This window comes from Chenopodium quinoa, unplaced genomic scaffold (assembly GCF_001683475.1).
Source record: "Chenopodium quinoa cultivar QQ74 unplaced genomic scaffold, ASM168347v1, whole genome shotgun sequence".
NCBI lineage: Eukaryota > Viridiplantae > Streptophyta > Magnoliopsida > Caryophyllales > Amaranthaceae > Chenopodium > Chenopodium quinoa.
In genome coordinates, this window is record NW_018743514.1 from 692,782 (window position 1) to 700,334 (window position 7,553).

The following is a 7,553-nucleotide window of genomic DNA, read 5'->3' on the forward strand; positions in this document are numbered from 1 at the left end:
TTGCACCAGCAACAAGCTAGCCCTAGCCCTTGCTCGGCTAGGCCAATGTGAGGCTAGGACCGTATGCCTTGACTTATTGTTTGACTTATTTTCTCGTCTTCTCGATTCATTGAATTGACTCGACGCATGACGCTCGGTTTCGACGCGTTAAGCTTGGAATTCGATGTCTTTGTTCATAAAACTCTATTGACTTATTTAATCCTTCAGATTAATTCGTCGTTTTGGTTCGGTTACTCGATTGGGTGTGACCCGAAGCATTCAGTCAAGATTAAGCTGTAATATTAATTATGCATTAATATTACTGATCGGAAGCGGCCTCCAGCTATGCATTTCGATCACTTGACCTCACTGAAATACTTAGCTTTCTAATAATTCTAAACCCTCTATCGGAATAATACACTTGTTCGAAGGACTCTATTCCTTTCATAACTAACACATAGCAAGCAGCAATGTTCTAGCAAAAGTAGCATAGCAGCAGTAGGAGGCAGAGCAGAAGTAGCATTGCAACAGCAGGCAGCATAGCAGAAGTAGCATAGCAGCAGCAAGCCATGGCAGGGCATCAGCTGCAGTAGCAGCCTTGGCACGGAAGCAGCTGTAGTAGCAGCAACTGCAACAGTAGCAACCTTGGCAAAGCAGCAGCAACAGCTAAAGAAAAGCAAAATACATACCAAAGTACATATTCAAAACGAAATAACAATAGATCAAACTCCCAAAGAAAATCATGAGATCAAAGTAAGGGAATTTCAGTTTAAAGTAAATAGAATAATATAAAAAGTAAATAGAAAAAAAGCCTAACAAGTCAATAAACAAGAAATCTTTGCAAGCTAGAAAAAACACCATCCGGAAGGTTGGAATAGACTAATCTTCTCACTCTGTCAGCAAAATTCCTAGATGTAGTCTCAATAACATCACCTAAGTATGATTGTTGACCTCCTTTTCTACAAAACGGATATACAACTTTCTGGATTTCTCCTTGACCAAATGATGTTTTTGCTTCACTTGCAATTCTTTTTCTTACTTTCTCATCTGGCTAATGTTTGATCAAGGGCAATGTTGTTGGTTCAGGCTGCCCTCTAAATGAAAGGTGATGAAAGTACACAATCTGAAGAATCAGGACACATCCACTGATTCCTGGTCTTGATTAATTATGCTTGTTTTTCTTGAAGCTCCCCATTGCTTTGCACAAGTTATTGAGTACATAACCAGACCAATCTAGGTTACGTATTTCTTTTACATTGTTTGCATAGCTGATTATCTTGTAATCTATCACTCTATTTGCAATAGCGGCCAAGAATGTGCTGCAAACATACATTACAAAGAACCTTTTAAAATCATCACCTCCTTCCTTTAGACTCTTTATTTTGTTCTCCAAATAATTCACAAAGATGTCATCGCTTTCTGCAATTCCTAACTTCTTCTTCCACTCATTCTGAATCATGATATTTGCTATAGGTTGCTTCCTTAACTAATAAGTCAACTTGTTCTCTGTTACATTTGGAAGCAAGAAGACATCTTTAACATCATAGGAACTTACAGAGAACTTCTTCATCATGTCAATCATACAACTTTTTTCATTGAAATGATGATAAAGCCATGGAAGCATTTTTGTTGAAACTTTTGTCAATTTTAGTTTAAGCAAGCCTCCAAATCCAACACTTATAACATCTGATCTCTGTCCCTCACTGAAGTCATTGATAATATCAAATACTATATTGGGTCTTCTCTGTGTTTTCTTGATGTTCAGATTACCATCATCATTGTCACTTCCTTCTTTAACCTCTATAACTTCTTGTACCTTTTTATCTGAGCTGTCAAGCTTCATTTTCTTCTTTAAATGAGCTTTTGTATTTTTTCTGTCTTCTTCTGATGATCCATCAGATTCTTCATTGTTATCTTCTACTGGTTCGTAATTGCTATTTTTAACTTCAGCTTTTGTTCTTTTTTTGGTTCCTATATTTTGTTAAACTAGAACATATTAAAACATTTACTTTTAAAATTAAAATATTCAAGAAAAACAACCTAATTCACGACATATCAATCTAACCTTAGAACCAAATACAATAAGCTTTTATAAACCTTCTAAAGGTTCTTGTTCCTTAAGCCTTCTCTTTATTAGTATTTGCTTTTTTGAAATCCCTTGAAGTTTAGCACCTAATACAGTTAAGTTTAATAATGAGTTTCTGTTAATACAAGGAGTGCATAAATACAAAATATGTTAAATAACTTTAAATACATATATATTTACTTCATAAGCATTTTTATTTACTTTATTAAACTGATCATTTACTTTTTATATTCAATCATGTAATTGTATGCATTATAATATTTATATTGATAGCATAGACTTATAAAGGCAAATGGTTTACTTTATAAATGTTTCTATTTACTTTATAAATTGAATCTTTTATTTTAAGATAATATACCTTTAATTGGAGATTTCTTTGAATTTGCAGGTTTCTTTGGAGATATCTTCTGTGCTGCAGGAGCTTTTTTCCCTGTAAGATCTTCCTTTTGAGGTTTCTTTGCTGCATTAGGTTGTGTTGAAGGTTTTTTTTTTTTTTAACATTTTTCTTTGGACTTTTCGTCATTTTAATCTGCATGCAATACAGAACAAAAATGAATCATACTTTCTCGATTTATACTTGATGGTTTTATACTACCTGATATATATACTTTTAAATCAACTCTTGTTATTATAATAACAATAACAAATGATTTCTATACATGCAACATCTCGAAACAAAAAACCAATCCTCAATTCAACCATATCAATTTCTTGAGTTATACACAAGCCATAATAGCTACAGATCATACAATAATTCATTAACTTTTAATCAATTTAAAGTTACTTTTAACTAATTTCTATCTACTTGTAAAAATAAACCACTCAAAATTATAGGAAACTACTAAAACTCAAAGGAAACTACTCTAAGTTAATAATTTTATTTTATTCACTTTTAATTATATTATATCAACTTTTAATTGATTTCTTTCAACTATTATCAACAATTACTCAAAAATTAACTAAAATTAGTCGAAATTAGTAGCAATAGAACAAAAATTACTCAAATTCGTAAAAATAAATAGATCTAAATTTTTATCAATATTCTTTACAAAAATCTGATATAAATTTTATACCAAAATTCGTAAAAAAAAAAACTAATCTAACAAAATTCGTAAAAAAAAATGAATAAATAAATAAATAAAAAAAAACCTTTGATTTAACTTCGAATTAACTTTCAATCAATTGCAAACTAGATTACAACAAATTTAATCAGAAATTAAAGTAAATCAAACGAAATTGGAATAAAAACAAACAAAATTCCGAAAATACCTGAATATCAAGCAAATTCAACTTCGAAACATAAAAATTGAACTTCGAACTACTCCGATTCAACTTATGCTACTTTAAATGCAAGAAAAAAACACAAAAATAAGTAAGAAATTGCACAAAATTAGACGAAAGAGTATGAACTTCAAATTTTCGAAGTAATACCTAATTTTCGCCAATTTTTGCTTATTTTCGCAATTTTTGTTTCGAAATTGAAGAAATGTAAATGATAGAACTTGAATTGTGCTTATATAGCGTAATTAAGCAGTTGAAAATGGCGGTTATGACGATTTTTGGAAGATTTTGAGCAGTTTTAAGCATTTCAAAATGGCGGAGGAGAGATAGAGAAGAGAGAGAAAATGGCAAAAAGAGAGAGAGAGAAAAGAGAGAAAATGGCGCTTGAAATTTCTGAATGAATTTGGGCTGTTAGATCGCGCGCCTCCTCCTTAGATCTGACGGTCTAGATTAGTTCTTAGTTCCTGTTATTCGGCTAGTTCTCACAGTAACTTGTATCTATATGAATTGAGATCATGTGAGAACCAAGGTGAATAATAAGAACTAGGAACTAATCTGAGCCCTTGATCCATTGATCCAACGGCTGAGATGGCGTCCGCGTTTTTAACTTAGTAATGGCATTTTGGTAAATTATTGTATTATACCCAAACATATCCACCGTTCTTTTTCACTTCTCTCTTCCTCCAAATTCTCTGTGATCTGAGGCGATTTTCTTGGTTTCCGTCACGATTTCTTCGCTTTTGTTCATCAAATTCTAGTGTGTTTTCGTTAAGGTATGCAAATTTCGATCTATTAGTATGTTGATTTCTCGCTTCAGTTTAAGTTTGCTCGATTTGGTTTCAATTAATTCGAGTTTGAATTTAGGGTTTTTGCTATTTTTAATTTTATTTGATTAATCTGTGTTTTTGCATTTTATAATCAGATTAAATAGTCGAAATTTCGGGGGTTTTTTGCTAGTTTTTGTTTGATTTATTGTGTGAATTTTGATTGTTGCATGTGCTGTAATTTTAATTGCGTTTTTTTGAACGTTTGGGGGTGTACGAGGTTGCAATGCGGTAAGGGTAATTTTGTTTTGGTTGCTTGGGGAGCTGCTTTGTGGGGATGGTTTTAGGTGGAAGCACTTGGGGTGTTGCGTGGGGAGCTGCTATGTGGGGCAGTTGCCTTGAGCTCTATGTTATTGGTGTGACTATTTATAGTCAGGCAGTAGTTTTGTGTTGCTGTGTGTTGTTGGTTGTTGTTGCGTGTTTGAGCGAGGGACGGTAGGTGGTGTGCCAATGGTTTAATAATAGTGCAAACCCAAATTTTGATCCTTGTTTTTTAGGTTAATCGAGTGTGTGTGTTGGGGGGGGGGGGTGTTAGTACAGTTATAGAAGAAAGGTCAACAAGTTAGCATATGAAAGGCCATTTTGGAAAATTTCTACCTATGGCTTGCATGACGATAACTTCACTTTTTATTTTTGTTCCATTCGAATGATTTGCTGTTGCAGGGTTGATTGTTGATTAATAATTCAGTTTGATACTTCATATCAGAAGTTTTTTGTTTTTGTTTACTTTTGAGAAATTTTTATTTACTTTTGAATTATTTTTCTTTATTTAATGTTTAATATACACTAGTCTACTAGCTCAATAGGTAGAGTATTGTGCAAGTGCACAAAAGATATGGGTTCAAATCCCATGTAGGTTCTTCTACTGCTTCGAACCATTTGATTGTAAGTACACTTTTAAGATTTATTTACTTTAATGATATTTTCATTTACGTTTTAGCGTTTTCTATTTATTTTTCAGTAATTTTGATTTACTTCTGACATATTTTGCTCTACTTTTGATGTCTTTTCGAGCTATTTTGATTTACTAGCTCGAAAAGGTCTATGGGGAGTAGTGACAGATAACGTAGGATATGTACTGGCTTCTACTTGTCTAAAGATAGAAGGAGTCTTCGATGTGGAGGTGGTTGAAGCTCTGGGTGCAAGACATGCATTACAAGTAGCATTTGATGCAGGCCTTCAAAGATTAGTACTCGAAACAGACTGCCTGAAGCTTTTCACTCATTTGAGTAAAAAGATTGTTGAGCCTACAATTTTTGGTCTGATCGTGAAGGATATATTAGCTATTTCATCCTTAGGTGCTACTGTTAAATACTCCCATGTTAGAAAACAGGGCAATACAGTTGCTCACATACGGCCAAGCTTAGCAATCATTCACTGAAATGCGGGTTTGGCTAGAAGAGGCACATGTTGAGATTATGGGCTTTGTAATATCTAATTATGCTGTTTTGATGAATTAATAAACACTATTGAGCTCCATATATTTTTTTCTTGTAACCATATGAATGTCAGCTATCATGTAACCATATGAATGTCAGTTACCGGGTTTATATGCTCATTTATCTCTTCAAGCCATTTGATTGTTGATACACTTTTGAGATTATTGTATTTACTTTTGAGTTTTTCTATTTTACTTTATAGTTAATATTATTTACTTTTAATATAAAACTGATTCATAATGCCTTTGTCAGCCTTCTTATCTATCCTTTGCATAAACTAATCGAAGAAAATGAGCAATTTCATGAATTAAAAAAGATATCAATCACTCTTACCAATATTCTACTAGGAAAAATCATCACATATACTTAAGAAATATTTTGATTTTTCCTTTCTTTGAAGAGAAATATTTTGATTTTTTATTTGTAAATGATTTGTTATTATTTACATTTGAGATGATTGGATTTTTTAGTTTTTTATTTTTTAATTTTTAATTTTTTTGTTTTGTTTATTTTTAATTTAAGTTGATTTACTTTTGAGATATTTTAATAACTTTAGAGTGTTTAATATATACTTTTAGAGATAACCTATGTAGGAATCGAACCTACGCCTCTATGCATCCACATAATGCTCTACCACTTGAGCTAATAGGTTTATATTAAAGTATTTTTTGTTTACTTTTAGAGACCATTGATGTTGTTTCATCAATTTGCTTTTAGAGACCACTAATGTAGATTCATCATTAGAAAAGTTCCTCAGACCATCATTAGAAGAGTATATATGAACAAATCTAGATTTATTTGAAAGGAGCAAAGGAAAAAAAGACATAAAGTCATATATACACACAATGTATATGCAATCAGTGGCGGATCCAGGATTTTCGGGATAGTGTGTCACCATCAATTATTGATCATTTGTGAAAGTACAATTTGTTCATAATAATTTCAATCCAAAAATTATATATATATATATATATATATATATATTTCACCAAATTGATTTCAATCCAAAAATAGGACACAAAAATTCATACCACAACCAAATACAGTACTTAAGAATTTCAATTTTACAAGTCAAAAATATTACAAATAACATGTTATAAACAAATGGTACAATAAAATTATTATATTGAATTAACTTTATGATTTTTTAGTTAATTGATAAGCTTTATGGGGAAATATTAAAATTGGTTGTACAAATATAAGATATAAAAAGGGAAAAAAAATTATACAAAAAAAAGTGAGATAACTTAAGAGACCAGTTATTAAATATAACTGGTCTCTTTAATGAAAAAAGAAAGTAGCGCAAAAAAATTGCGAAATGCAATAGCAGCGAGACCTCTTATATAAATAACAGGTCTCTTTAATATTTAAAAAAAACCACAGCAAATCTTTTGTAGCAATAGCAGCATTAAAGAGATCGCCTATCTTAATAAGAGGTCTCTTTAATATTGTTTGTTGTTACCAATAGCAGCATCAAAGAGACCACCTATCTATAATAAGGGGTCTCTTTGATATTTTATTTTTAAAAAAAATACTGTGTCACCGGACCCACTATGACTAAAGGTGGGTCCGCCCCTGTATGCAATAGATAACTCACGTTTCATATAAATAATCTACCTCCTTGAAAGTGAAAATAAGTAGGACACCAAAAGGAATTGAGAGAGTGTTATTTACAGGACAATCGTAAATCCCTAAGAAGAAATATATTTAACGCCTATAATTAACTCTTGGGTCTCTATGGTATCAAAACTGACAATTATATGTAGCTCACAAAACAATGGATATATAGAATGATCATGAATGTCAATGTCATAGAGAATAAAGCTAAGCACTCAGATTTTTATACTCCGTACAAGTTCCTCATGTCCCAACTCTTTAGTAGTGCCAATAAGGTATATGGGCACCAGAACACCAGAACCTTAAGCTATTTACAACATTCTACTA

The 7,553-nt window shown here is 31.7% G+C and overlaps 1 long non-coding RNA gene across 1 annotated transcript; it reads left to right on the forward strand.

Moving 5' to 3' along the window:
* The first annotated feature begins 4,007 nt into the window (after positions 1-4,007).
* On the forward strand, positions 4,008-5,728 carry LOC110739856. Its single transcript, XR_002514933.1, has 2 exons — positions 4,008-4,119; positions 5,185-5,728. It is a non-coding gene; the product is annotated as an uncharacterized LOC110739856 (long non-coding RNA).
* The last annotated feature ends 1,825 nt before the right edge of the window (positions 5,729-7,553 follow it).